At 45.1% G+C, this 15,618-nt stretch overlaps 1 protein-coding gene and 1 long non-coding RNA gene across 3 annotated transcripts in view; one reads left to right on the top strand and one right to left on the bottom strand.

Moving 5' to 3' along the window:
* LOC139765000 (uncharacterized) overlaps positions 1 to 4,816 on the bottom strand; it is a 24,628-nt gene extending 19,812 nt beyond the window's left edge. Inside the window, exon 1 of the long non-coding RNA XR_011716541.1 lies at positions 4,798 to 4,816. This is a non-coding gene — a long non-coding RNA (uncharacterized lncRNA). The remainder of the gene's footprint in view (positions 1 to 4,797) is intronic.
* LOC139764997 (uncharacterized) overlaps positions 1 to 15,618 on the top strand; it is a 220,176-nt gene that overhangs the window by 184,488 nt on the left and 20,070 nt on the right. The gene's annotated exons all lie outside the window — the stretch shown is intronic.

Below are 15,618 nucleotides of genomic sequence, written 5' to 3' on the forward strand. Positions count from 1 at the left end.
ATGTTATTTCATGTGTGGCGGGGTGGCGACGGGAATGGATGCAGGCAGCAAGTATGAATATGTACATGTACAGGGGGGAACTCCCAGCCCATCCACCTCCCGCCACTCCTCTTTTCTTAACGTCTCCGTCTCGCAGGAAATGCGTTGGGTAGTGTTCTTCCTACAGTATCACCAGTGGTAATCATGCGTATATCATCGGACCTGGATAAGAGGAGATAAAGCTCAGACATTGTGCTCGAAATGAGAAACAGTTTACTCACACCGAGAGCTGATAAGCTGCAGTAACTGATAGATATTCCACATTCCATCATATCATTAATTGATTCTTGTTTTAAAGGAGGAAGTCAAGGGAAGGTCCACGGTCTATAATAGAGAAGGATGTGAACAGATGGTCTATGGCCTATAACAGAGAAGGATGTGAACTGGTGGTCCTTAAACTGTTCAGGGGAAGACATCAGCAGATGGTCTGTGGTCTGTAGCAGAGGGGACGTCAACAGATGGTCTATGGTCTGTAACAGAGGTAGATGTGAACAGTTCTTCCGTGGTCTGCAACAGAAAAGGACGTCAACAGATGGTCTATGGTCTGTAACAGAGGGAGACGTCAACAGGTGGTCTATGGTCTGTAACAGAGGTAGATGTGAACACTTATTCCGTGATCTGCAACAGAAGAGGACGTCAACATATGGTCTATGGTCTGTAACAGAGGGGGACGTCAACAGATGGTCCGTGGTCTCAGGCAAGGACCAAACATAAACATCGTATAACCCTCCCTACCTGACAGCCTCACCTACACACAGTGGGCTCGATGGAGCCCCACTTGACGGGTAGTTGAAACTTCTGTGCATTACTTGTGGTTCAGGTTTTACTGTGGCTCAGCACAGGACACAGCATCTTGTGCAAGACGCCCGCCCCTGGGCGACGACGATGGTATTGGTGATTATGTCAGTGTTGGCAGAGCCCACCTTAAGCCGGGTACGTGGGGGGGGTCATACATTAAATAGGTTTTCACACCTTACGTAAAGTTGCCTAGTGTGGGGTAAAAGCTTTCGTGGGCTCTGCTGTGCTGTTATGAAACTGGGATTAACCTTGGGAATTCAGTAGAGAGGTGGTTAAAGGTGTCACCTGGCCTGGCACGACCACTCCCCAACCCCACCCCACTCCGGGAGTCTCATCCGACCTACGAGCAGCCACGGGACCCAACCTGTTCGTGCAGGGAGAAGTATGGGCCAGCAAGTAGCGACAGGCGCTGAGGCCAGACGCCGGGAATAGATCGGCCAACAACAGTGAGTGCCAGCAGTGAGGACCTGCTGGGCCCGGCACAGCCAGTGTCAGCGTTGTGGGGCAGCAAGTAGCGCGGATATAGTAAGCGACGTGTCCTTAGGGATCAGCGCGAAAGCCCAGTGGATAACAGGAAGACACTATCGTAACTGCGAAGTGCTGAGAGGAACCCTGAGTTTGCGAAAATGAGAAGTGACATAACAGTGTAGTGTGTGCAACAGGAGAGCAGTCTGTGTAACGATACAACTTGAGGAGGTTGTTCGAAAATGGCCAGCACAATGACCCACTCCTTCAATGAACAGTTCGACAGACCACGTCGCAAGAGCGGGTCCGCGCCATGTTCATCTATGAACGGTCAGAGGCGTCAAAGTCAGCAGAAGAGCGGCAGCTCTACGCCCACTTCCACCCCCATACTCTCCCGGAGGTCCACGCCCTCCCTCTCCTGCCACTCCACGCCCCCATCCTCTCGCCGTCGACTGTTAGCCGTCCCTCGCCAGTCTACAGAGTCACTGACTGGCTCCACAACCAGCAGCCGGGCCGGCACTCCATTCAAATCCAGTTCACAGGCGCGCAGCCGGAGTCACTCCCCTCGCCCTCAGACGGAGTCCGACGCCCTGAAGGCCCCTGGCGTGCAGCAGGAGGCCATCACCCGCGCTCTCATCTACCCGTCGTCGCTACACTACAGCTTACGCCTGGCCGGACTGGTGTTTGTTATGCTACACGTCTCCTACAAGAGGCTAGTTCCGTGGCTGGTGACGCCCCTCCTCGACAGACTGAGCTTCGACTGGACTCCTCGTTCGCTCATCATCGGCATCCCACACTGACCGTCCACAACCCTTCGCCCACAACTGACCGTCCACCACAACCCTCGCCCACAACTCGATTGATCATAACTTTCAGTAAGATTCAGTGTCTGAATGTCCCTCCTGAGGTATGTGGTTACGGTGGGAGTGTCTTGTGATTCCCATGACTCGCTGGCGAGACATGAGAACGTGAAGATGCATGACCCCAAGATGACATAAACATTCCTGTGTGCTCCCTACATACCTCACCCTGAGAGGAGGAGATCGTGTTCAGCAGATACCATGACCACACATCGTCTGGCCCAGCCTGGCTCTCCTCCCTGACTAGCCGGCGGCGCTACAACAGCCCCAGGGCACGATGGTCGTTACACACCCCCAGGGTGTGACGGGCATAACAGCCTGAGGATGTGCCACAGGGCACCTCATATCATCAGGTAGGCAGGCAGGCGTCACGCTCACCATTTGTATAGCAGTGTGACGAATATTGAACCTGAGTCTGGTCTCATACTGGTCCTTGTGTTGACGTCCTGAACCAAATTTCTTGGGGACGTAGGCTGTGAAGTGACGTCATCACACCAATGTTTACATTTACTGTCACCTCTTCTGTCCGTCCATCTGACGGTATACAATCTGACGGTATATATATATATATATATATATATATATATATATATATATATATATATATATATATATATATATATATATATATTGTTACGAACTCAATACTTATTCGAGCAAGGTCGCCAGTAACATATATATGTTACCAATACTATACTGATCCTCGTCTTCGTAAGGACGCTAGATTTGTTACGTTACACAACGCAGGATAACACTATCTTGATTAAAGTCATGGGATTAAACAAACACCAACATCAGAATTACTTTCATTTACGTTAACACGGAACATGAGTTTAACATTGAACATTGAATATGAGTTAACATTGAACATGAGTTAACATTGAACATGAGTTAACACTGAACATGAGTTAACACTGAACATGAGTTAACACTCCAGATAAGATTTCAAGCCAGGAGATCTCTTTCCTCTATGACAATTTGTTCGATAACATTACACTTAGACCTGACGTGACACAGTAAACAACATCGTTACACCTAGCTAAACCTGACGTGACACAGTAAACATCATCGTTACACTTAGCTAAACCTGACGTGACACAGTAAACAACATCGTTACACTTAGCTAAACCTGACGTGACACAGTAAACATCAACGTTACACTTAGCTAAACCTGACGTGACACAGTAAACATCATCGTTACACTTAGCTAAACCTGACGTGACACAGTAAACATCATCGTTACACTTAGCTAAACCTGACGTGACACAGTAAACATCAACGTTACACTTAGCTAAACCTGACGTGACACAGTAAACAACAACGTTACACTTAGCTAAACCTGACGTGACACAGTAAACATCATCGTTACACTTAGCTAAACCTGACGTGACACAGTAAACATCAACGTTACACTTAGCTAAACCTGACGTGACACAGTAAACATCAACGTTACACTTAGCTAAACCTGACGTGACACAGTAAACATCATCGTTACACTTAGCTAAACCTGACGTGACACAGTAAACATCAACGTTACACTTAGCTAAATCTGACGTGACACAGTAAACATCATCGTTACACTTAGCTAAACCTGACGTGACACAGTAAACATCAACGTTACACTTAGCTAAACCTGACGTGACACAGTAAACATCAACGTTACACTTAGCTAAATCTGACGTGACACAGTAAACATCATCGTTACACTTAGCTAAACCTGACGTGACACAGTAAACATCATCGTTACACTTAGCTAAACCTGACGTGACACAGTAAACATCAACGTTACACTTAGCTAAATCTGACGTGACACAGTAAACATCATCGTTACACTTAGCTAAACCTGACGTGACACAGTAAACATCAACGTTACACTTAGCTAAACCTGACGTGACACAGTAAACAACAACGTTACACTTAGCTAAACCTGACGTGACACAGTAAACAACAACGTTACACTTAGCTAAATCTGACGTGACACAGTAAACATCATCGTTACACTTAGCTAAACCTGACGTGACACAGTAAACATCAACGTTACACTTAGCTAAACCTGACGTGACACAGTAAACAACAACGTTACACTTAGCTAAACCTGACGTGACACAGTAAACATCAACGTTACACTTAGCTAAATCTGACGTGACACAGTAAACATCATCGTTACACTTAGCTAAACCTGACGTGACACAGTAAACATCATCGTTACACTTAGCTAAACCTGACGTGACACAGTAAACAACATCGTTACACCTAGCTAAACCTGACGTGACACAGTAAAAATCATCGATACACTTAGCTAAACCTGACGTGACACAGTAAACATCATCGTTACACTTAGCTAAACCTGACGTGACACAGTAAACATCATCGTTACACTTAGCTAAACCTGACGTGACACAGTAAACATCATCGTTACACTTAGCTAAACCTGACGTGACACAGTAAACATCATCGTTACACTTAGCTAAACCTGACGTGACACAGTAAACATCATCGTTACACTTAGCTAAACCGGACGTGACACAGTAAACATCATCGTTACACTTAGCTAAACCTGACGTGACACAGTAAACATCTTACAAACTGGGGCAGCGGTGGCTACAGGGTTCGAGACAGGGAAAGCTTACATTACCTTGCTGGCTCGGGACTGCTGAAGGAGTCGAGGCTCAGCGGGGAGTCAGAGGTTTTTATTACAGACAGGGGACTTGCGTCCGCCTTGTTACTCTATGATGCCACCCTTGATTGGTTATGGGCCTAAGGCCCAGTGGTGATTGGAGGAGAGTGGCTCCAAGTGCCACTCCTACTTGGCTGGAGGGCCACAGGTCCGTCGGTGATTGGAGAAGGTGTCATCCGTGAGACAGCTGACTGGCTGAAAGGAAGTTAAGTTCGTCCCACATCTGCCTAGAGGCCCCACCTTCTCTTGTCCTAACAGCGACGACACTGTATGGGGGGCCGTAGGTTGACCCCAACTTGACCTGGTGCCTCGGATGGAAGGTCCGAGTGTCGAGGGTGGACTGGATTGATGGCCCGGCGTGGCCATCTGGTTTCCCTCTCGAAGGTATGAAGAAGACATCAGACCTAATGGTTTGGTTAGGGAAGCGAAGTCCGAGCCGATAGCGGAGGGAAGGTTTTGGCCCTCGCCCTAACATGAAATAGCATACACTATATACAAAGACACACACATACATATACACGAACATGTGGGCACACACCCACGTGTTCGCAACAATATATATATATATATATATATATATATATATATATATATATATATATATATATATATATATATATATGTATGTATGTATGTATGTATGTATATATATTATCCCTGGGATAGGGGAGAAAGAATACTTCCCACGTATTCCCTGCGTGTCTTAGAAGGCGACTAAAAGGGAAGGGAGCGGGGGGCTGGAAATCCTCCCCTCATTTTTTTTTTTTTTTTTAATTTTCCAAAAGAAGGAACAGAGAATGGGGCCAGGTGAGGATATTCCTTCAAAGGCCCAGTCCTCTGTTCTTAACGCTACTTCGCTAATTCGGGAAATGGCAAATAGTATGAAAGAAAAGAAAGATATATATATATATATATATATATATATATATATATATATATATATATATATATATATAAATCCATTTTTCTCCTATGGTATCCGTCTACGAAGCTTCCATGAGACTGACAGACATGGGGCTCATTTGATCAGGGTTACATATAAGGACATTTGTATATAAATGACGGAACGAATACTGACTATAGACACTGAGTAACTATCCAGCAGGACACAAGAGCTTACACTGCACTCGGGGAGGATTCTGTGAGTGACGCCAGACACCTCAGGATACAAAGTGGAGACATGATGTGGACACGTCACTGACGGGGAACTGACGCTCGGAAATTAAACTGGGTTTATGTACGGTAGTTTAGCATACCGCTCTATATTCACCTGCTCTTCAGTGTAACAACAGACCTTTGTTACCGTGAGACTAATTTATATATGCAAACAACTCGTTAGATAAGATCTGATGGTGTTCTTAGATTTAAGACATTTGTTGTATTAAGTAACCATAGACAGGGCATCACAGTGAGGGTGTGGGTGAAGGGCACATATCTAGATGACCATAGACGGAGCATTACAGTGAGGGTGTGGGTGAAGGGCACATATCTAGATAACCATAGACAGAGCATTACAGTGAGGGTGTGGGTGAAGGGCACATATCTAGATAACCATAGACGGAGCATTACAGTGAAGGTGTGGGTGAAGGGCACATATCTAGATAACCATAGACGGAGCATTACAGTGAGGGTGTGGGTGAAGGGCACATATCTAGAGGTAGGTGGAGGAGGCCAGTCTAGCACGTAGAATACGTCGACACAGGAGGGTGGCACAGGTGGACCCAAGTGGGGCCCAGGGACCCATAGGGATCACCCCTTCTGTGAATGGGGAGGGAGGATGGAGGTCTAGGATACATCAAATACATTACATATAGTTACAGCATTGTGAGTGATGCTGACTGTAATATTTGTGTACTACAAATTAAGTTCAAAGTGTCATACATACATAGTGAAGTCATCAACACTGATAGCATTATGAAAGGTCAAAGATACGTATTACATGTTGGAAATACAGTTACAAAATACACTGGCACAGCATGTTGTTAACATGGACGATAATACAAAGAAGGTCAAGGTACAGTACACACTATAGTTACATAACGTGTCTGTACTGGGCATGATCACACAGGTGTTTACACAGCTCAGGCCATGGTGACTTTTGGATACAGTGTCAGGATGTATTCATGGATCTGATGGTGTTGTTAGTGAAGTAATCACAAAGATGTTGACACAGTGAGTCTTGAGGTCTGAAATCAGTTTTTGTTACATTCGCTGACACAGTGTGTTAGTTCATGTTCATCACCAGGTGCAGAACAGAACATTTGGAATGTTCATCACCAGGTGCAGAACAGAACATTTGGAATGTTCATCACCAGGTGCAGAACAGAACATTTGGAATGTTCACCACCAGGTGCAGAACAGAACATTTGGAATGTTCACCACCAGGTGCAGAACAGAACATTTGGAATGTTCATCACCAGGTGTAGAACAGAACATTTGGAATGTTCACCACCAGGTGTAGAACAGAACATTTGGAATGTTCATCACCAGGTGTAGAACAGAACATTTGGAATGTTCACCACCAGGTGTAGAACAGAACATTTGGAATGTTCACCACCAGGTGCAGAACAGAACATTTGGAATGTTCATCACCAGGTGTAGAACAGAACATTTGGAATGTTCATCACCAGGTGTAGAACAGAACATTTGGAATGTTCACCACCAGGTGCAGAACAGAACATTTGGAATGTTCATCACCAGGTGTAGAACAGAACATTTGGAATGTTCACCACCAGGTGTAGAACAGAACATTTGGAATGTTCATCACCAGGTGTAGAACGGTTCACCACAGGTGCAGAACAGAACATTTGGAATGTTCATCACCAGGTGTAGAACAGAACATTTGGAATGTTCATCACCAGGTGTAGAACAGAACATTTGGAATGTTCACCACCAGGTGCAGAACAGAACATTTGGAATGTTCATCACCAGGTGTAGAACAGAACATTTGGAATGTTCACCACCAGGTGTAGAACAGAACATTTGGAATGTTCATCACCAGGTGTAGAACAGAACATTTGGAATGTTCACCACCAGGTGTAGAACAGAACATTTGGAATGTTCACCACCAGGTGCAGAACAGAACATTTGGAATGTTCACCACCAGGTGTAGAACAGAACATTTGGAATGTTCATCACCAGGTGCAGAACAGAACATTTGGAATGTTCATCACCAGGTGCAGAACAGAACATTTGCAATGTTCAGCATCAGGATTTCTCGTGGCCTGCCACATGTACATACCTGTACCGTCAGCGTATACTAGCCTTAACATGGGACGCTGGACGCCACAGGAAAATATGGTATGTGATTCTCCCTCGTGGTGGCTCATGTCTGCTACCAATGTTTCATGGTGGCTTCGTCTGTAGCGGGGGACAGATGGATGTACCAGGGCAGGACCACGAGCAGTGTGGGGACATGTGATAACGTATTGTGGTGACGCATGTCCTGCTCATGGTCCCTGGTACTGTGCCCTCGAGATAACCTGAAACATTATGTTTGTTGTTGGTTGCTGGGTTGGGTTTGACCTGCTGGACGGCCGGGAGTAGAACGCAGCTTAGACCGCATCGCTGTACGTGTCTGAGGAATGATTTCATTGAGTCACATTGTGATCAATTGTTCTATTTCATCTCAACTGAAGAGTTAACTGTCCATCATCTGGGGGAGCCATGGTCAACAGTTGCACGTCTAGAGTGATGCAGGGCTGATGTGGGATGATAATTCAGATTAATTTACTGCTGAGGGATGTACACTGAAAAGGGAAATGAGCTTAAGACATCCTCTCATTGTCTCGACGCGCATTTAACTCATATCTTGGGATCACAACACGGAGAAAACTGATTCATTATACACTACGTTAATCCCATCAAGGGTGACGCCATTCTATATAGATTGTCTGAAGATTAGGACGATTATGTGTTGAGTATATAACAAGATTCCCCCTCCACAAATTACGTTGCCGGTATTCGGTGTTTGGGTCTGTGTATGGATGTGTTCCTATGAGCATTACAAGCTCATGAATGTGATCAAAAGTGATACTAATTGGTGTCTTTGAGGTGTTGCAGAGCTGCTGGAGTTCCGCCCGTCTCAGGCTTGTTCCATGTCTCGACTGTGCAACTGTTCTGATGTCGTGTTCTACTGAGTTGGTTCGTATTTTGGTGTTTCTTATGTTCCTCTGTGGTCGAGGCTACAAGCACTTTTGTGTTATGCAGAACTTTGATGTAGTACTTACCGGCGGTATCTATAGATACATCTTGTGTTGTCTATCTCTGGATCCCACCGCCATGGAGATAAACGCCATAATGACTCTCACAAAGCAATCACACTCTGTTGTCTGGTTAATAGGGAGAATCGTATCCAGATAAGACGCTCAGCTGTTATGACCGTCCACTAGCTGCTTCCCAGCCACTCTCGTCCCCCCCACCGATAGCTCCTCGCGCACAAGCAACACTCTACCTTATAGGGTTAAGAGGCTGGCCACTAGGTACATTGTATAGGGGGGGATGCGGGCCATGTGATAACCCCTCTTATGGCTACACATACCTCCAGCTCCTACCTCGGCTCATGAGACTGCCAGAAGTGTCATAGGGTTAGAATACAAGCAAGAAGGAGACCCATGATGATCACCTGTGGTGGCACACGTCCAGATCTTTATTCTTTTTTATGCCTCCTTGTTGTTTGGCACACTGGGCAGCCAGACACATCTTGTGGACGGCCGGAAGCATAGATCATGAGAGGCAAGTGTTCTGCGAGCAGCTGAGTGAGTGTGTCAGCAGTTATTATGTACGAGACTGGGTTATTAGTGATGTGTGATTTGAATGCGAAGGTGAGTAATGAGGCAGTTGAGGGTATAATTGGTGTACATGGGGTGTTCAGTGTTGTGAATGGAAATGGTGAAGGGCTTGTGGATTTCTGTGCTTAAAAAAGACTGGCTAGTGGGAATACCTTGTTTAAAAAGAAAGATATACATAAGTATGCATACGTGAGTAAGAAAGATGATCAAAGGGCATTATGTGTACGTATTAATTAATAGGCGTGTAAAAGAGAGACTTTCGGATGTAAATGGGCTGAGAGGGGCGAAGGTGAAGATTTGTAGAGGTTTTCAAAAAAGAGGAGAGAATGTAGGGTAGAAGAGAATGATGAGAGTAAAGGAGCTTGTAAAGGAGACTTGTGTGAGGAAGTGCCATGAGAGACTGACTGAAGAATGGCGAAAGGTGAGAGCCAGTGACGTAAGGGGAGTGGGTGGGGAATGCGATGTATTTAGGGAAGCAGTGATTACATGGGCAAGAAATGCATGTGGCATTTGAAAGGTGGGAGGTGGGCAGATTAGAAAGAGTAGTGAGTGGTGGAATGAAGTAAGGTTTTTAGTGAAAGAGAAAAGAGAGGCGGGACTTACAAAGAAGGAGTGAAAATGACTAGGAAATGTATAAGAGAAAGCGGCAGGAGGCCAAGAAGAAGGTGTAAGGATTGAAAAAGAGGGCAAATGAGAGTTGGGGTGAAAGAGCATCATTAATCTTTAAGGAGAACATAAAGATATTTGGGAAGGAGGTAAATTATGTGCGAAAGACAACAAAACAAGTGGAAACATCGGTGAAGGGGACAAGGGGGGGGGGGGGTGTAAGTGATAACAGGTAGTGATGGAGTGAGGAGTAGATGCGTTGAGTATTTTGGAGGACCGTTAAATGTGTTTGATGATAGAGTGGTAGATGTAGGATGTTTTGGTCGGGAAGGGGTGTGCGAAGTGAGAAGGTCACGGAGAGTGGTATAGCGAAGAGAGAAGAGGTGGTGAAAGCCTTGCTGAAGATGAAATCCGGCAAGGCGGCGGGTTTGGATGGTATTGCAGTGGAATTTATTAAGAAAGGGAGTGACTGCTGTTGATTGGATATTCACAGGCAAAGGGGATGAAAGTGAGTGTTCAAATTACAGAGGCATATGTTTGTTGAGTATTCCTGGAAAATTGTATGGGAGGGTACTGACTGAGAGGGGTGAAGGCATGTACGAAGCATCAGACTGGAGAGGAGCGGTGTGGTTTCAGAAGTGGTAAAGGATGTGTGGATCAGGTGTTTGCTTTGAAGAATGTGTGTGAGAAATACTTAGAGAAACAGATGGATTTACATGTGGCATTTATGGTTGTAGATGGAGAAGGCATTTGGCAGGGTTGACAGAGGTGCTTTGTGGAAGGTCTTAAGAGTATATAGTGTGGGAGGCAAGTTGCTAGAAGCACTGAGAAGTTTTTGTCAAGGGTGTAAGTCGTGTGAACGAGTAGGATGAGAGGAGAGTGATTGGTTCCCAGTGAAGGTCGGTCTGCCGCAGGGGTGTGTGATGGAACCACTCACTCTCGTCTCTTCCTACTTGTACACATGCCTTACGTCCTTGATAAAAACTTCTCGCTGCTTCTAGTAGTTTTGTCCCTTTATCGTATATACGTAAGACCTTCCTCGAGGCATCTTTACTAATCTTGTCATATATTTCCTCAAGATCCATTAACGCCACGTACAAATCCTTTCATTTCCCCAAGTATTTCTCATACACATACTTTGAAGCAAATCCCTGATCCACACATCCTCTACCACTCTCGAATCCACACTGCTCCTCCCTAGTCTGATGCTCTGTACACGCCCTCACCCTCTTAATCACCACTCTCACATACAGCTTACCAGGTATACTCAACAATCTTATGCCTCTGTAGTTTGAACATTATCCTGTGTCCCTTGCCTTTATACAGTGACACTATACGTGCATTGTACAAATCCTCAGGCATCTCACCATGATACTTACATACATTAAAAATCCTAACTAGTCAATCAACAATCGAGTAACCCCCTTTCTTGATAGATTCAACTGCAATACCATCTTACTCTATCCGCATTGCCACATGTAATCTTACGCAAGGCTTTCACCACCTCTTCGCTCTTCACCAAACCGCTTTCCATGACTCAGTTCACATACCAACCCACCAAAATACCCTACATCAGCTAATCTATCATCAAACACATTCAGCAGTTCTGCAAAATACTTACACCATCACCTCACCTCATCACTACCTGTTACCACTTCCCCATTTGCCCCTTTCACTGATATTCCCATTTCTTCTCTTGTTTTTTCGCATACTATTAACCTCCTTCCAAAACATATCATTCTCCCTGAAGTTTTCTGATAATCGCTCACCTCGGCTCTCATTTGCCCTCTTCTTCAACCCCTGCACCTTCTCCTTGACCTTCTGCCGCTCTCCCTTGTACATCTCCCGATCATTTGCACTCCATCACTGTAAGTATGGCCCATACGGCTCTCTCTTCTCCTTCATTAGAAACTTTGCTTCGTCATCCCCCAACTCACTACCCATTATCACCTGCCGACTTCCTACCTTCCCCATGCCACACGCATCTCTCGCACCTGCCAGTGCTGCTTCCCTGAATACCTCCCATGCCTCACCTCCTCACCTTATTTTGTTTGCTCTCACCTTTAGCCATTCCAACCACAATTTCTCCGGCATTTATTCACACAAAATCTCTTCTCGAGGCTTCCTCACTCTCATCGCCCACCTCTCACCCATATCTTTTCCTTTCCCGAAAACTTCCACACATCTTCACCCTCGTCTCCTCAAGCTAATGATTAGACATCCCTCCAGCTGCCCCTCTCAGCACATTTGCATCCATGAGACTTTCTTCTGCACGCCTATCAATTGCTATGTAATCCAATAACAACCGCTTACCAATTTTCTTACTCACGTACGTATATTTGCGTATGTCACTCTTTAAAAACCAGATATTCCCCGTCCCCATTTTACTTGATGATAAGGAAGATGAGAAAATACTTACAAACATTTAAAATGAAATTATCGACTTGATTTTCCAGAAGTCAGTATCTTTTTCAGTATTCATCATCGTAGCCTGATGATATATCATCTCTGGTCACGAAGAACAGTCCTAGTGAGGACTCTGCTTTAGTGATACTGACCATTGTTGTTTATCTGCTTAAGTGTACTACCGAAGATCGTGAATGTTCGTTCTAACAGTAGTTAAGCTAGTCACACAACAACGACATTGTCAAGAAGTTTTTTTCTAATGTTGAAGGCTCCAGTTATGGAGAAAAGTCCACATCATGGCCGGTCCTTAATTGAAACATGGAGAGAATTATGAAATGGAAAAAGAAAATACAATGGAAAGTATTTACGAATTTTGGAGGAAGTGAAAATCCTGTCTTTTGAAATGTGCCAGGTTACTGTAATTGAGGAAGACCTGAGAAGGTAGAGAGTTCCAAAACTTCGACGTGTAGGGAAAGAAGCAGGTATCAAAACGGCCGAGTATTGCGTGATCTAGCTCGTGGTGGGGGAACACAAGCAACCAGCTCTCGGCTGCAAAAACCAAAGTAATACCTAAAGATGAGAGAAAGTGAACCAACATTGCGGCGTAGGGTAATGGGGTCAAGTTTGGAAGTTAGCCTGGGACAGTTTATAAATCGGACCGCTTTCGACTCAACTCTGTCAAGTAAGGATGCAGAGTTAGAACCACCCCAAAAGTGAGAGCAGTACTCCATACAAGGACGAATCAATCCCTTGTATAAATGGAGCAATCGTTTAGAAGTTTCGACATCTAAACAGGACACCCAGTTTCTGAGAGGCAGACTTAACTATTCCTGTAATGTGGGGTTTCCAAGAAAGAGTGGATGCTTCAATAATACCAAGTATGTTCATCGAGTCAAGAGGTGGAATTACAGAACCATCAAAAGAGAGACGAGAGTTGTGAGGAATTTTCGATAGAGAGATGGTTAGAAACTAGGTCTTGTAGGCATTAAACTTAAGATTTTTTGCACCTCACTGAAATATCTTGTCCAAGTCTGAGTTTATTGAGGAAGCTGTGTCAAGACGAGTTGCAGACCGAGTGAGAGAAGGAGGAGCAGAACTGAAGGATGTGGATGAATGCAGTGTAGGCTCGTCAGTGTATTGAGTGCATTGAATTATAAGTGGAGAGGAAATCGTTGAAAATAGGAGAAAAAGTATGGGAGACTATAGAGAACCACCGCTGTTGATGAAGAAAAGGGAGAGGCTGATCCGTCAACAACCACAGAGATAGATCGACCGGAGAGGAAGCTAGATATGATGGAGCGAAGTGAGGGAGGGAAGCTTAAAGAAGGGAGCTTAGAGATGAGACCCTGATGCCAAACCCTGTCAAAAATTCTAGTTATGTCAAAAGCAACTACACATGACTTCCTATAATGTTTTAGGGATGATCACCAGACATTAGTAAGATAGGAAAGAATATCACCACTGGATCTCACCTTACGGAAGCCATACTAATGATCAGAGAGAAGACTGTGATTTCCGAGGTGTTTAAGGATATGGAAGTTGAGAAGGGATTCAAAAACTCTGGAAATGGTAGATGTCAAAGCATCTCTAACAACTCCCGTGCTCAGCTTACACCTTCCCGCTTGTTCAAGCCCCGGGTACTCAAAACCTTTTCCACTCCATCCTTTTCATATCCAATTTGATTTCCTTCTTTCTCTTGTCCTCTCCACTTCTGACTTATATACTCTCTCTTTGTCAACCTCTCCTCACTCATCCTCTCCATATTTCCAAAACATTTCACCTCACCCTATTCAGTTCTCTCAACCATAATATTATTACCTCACCTTTCTCTACCCATATCATTTTCTTCTTGATCAATCCTCCTGACACCAATAATTGTCCTCCAACAGTTCATATCCTCCACAGTTATCCCCTTCCGTACATTCTCATTTAGGGCTCACTCCTTGCATCCATACAACGCCGTCGGGACCACTATACCATCAAATATGCCCATCTTTCGCCTTTACCGACAGTGACCTCTGCTTCTACACACTTGTCAGTGAGCCAGCACCTTAGTCCCCTCACCCACCTTATAGATCGCTTCAGCTCCCATGTTCTATTCACCGACACAACCACCCCCAGGTATCTAAAACACCTTACTTCCTCCAGGTTCTTTCCATATATACTCTCACTCCAACTGACCATTCTGTTTTCACATTAAAGCTCGTAAACTTGCTTTTATTCACATTCACTTTCAACTTTCTCCTTTCACACTCTCTCCCAAACTCAGACACCAGCCTCTGCAGCTTCTGAGTCAAATCTGCTACAAGCTCTGTGTCATCAGCAAACAAGAAATAACTCACCTCCCAGCCACCCTCCTCAACCCGACCCCCAACAGCCCACATACTTGCCCTTCTCTCCAAGACCCTTTCATTCGCCTTCCGCATCAAACAGACCAACCTTCACCCAGAACCACTCATGCCCTCTCTTCTTCCTACTCCGTCAGTGGGACTCAAACCTCTACCAGCAAAACGCGACCCCCCCCCCCCCCCACACACACAACACATACACATTGTTATTCATTTATTTATTATACTTCGTCGCTGTCTCCCGGGTTAGCGAGGTAGCGCAAGGAAACAGACGAAAGAATGGCCCAACCCACCCACATACACATGTACATACATACACATCCACACGCGCACATATACATACCTATACATCTCCATGTATACATATATATACACACACAGACATATACATATATACACATGTACATAATTCATACTGTCTGCCCTTATTCATTCCCGTCGCCACCCCGCCACACATGAAATGACAAACCCCCTCCCCCCGCATGTAGCTGTCATGTGTAATGCACCGAAACCACAGCTCCCTATCGACATCCAGGCCCCACAGACCTTTCCATGATTTACCCCAGACGTTTCACATGCTCTGGTTCAGTCCATTGACAACACGTCGACCCCGGTATACCACATCGTTC

Source organism: Panulirus ornatus, chromosome 52, assembly GCF_036320965.1.
Source record: "Panulirus ornatus isolate Po-2019 chromosome 52, ASM3632096v1, whole genome shotgun sequence".
NCBI lineage: Eukaryota > Metazoa > Arthropoda > Malacostraca > Decapoda > Palinuridae > Panulirus > Panulirus ornatus.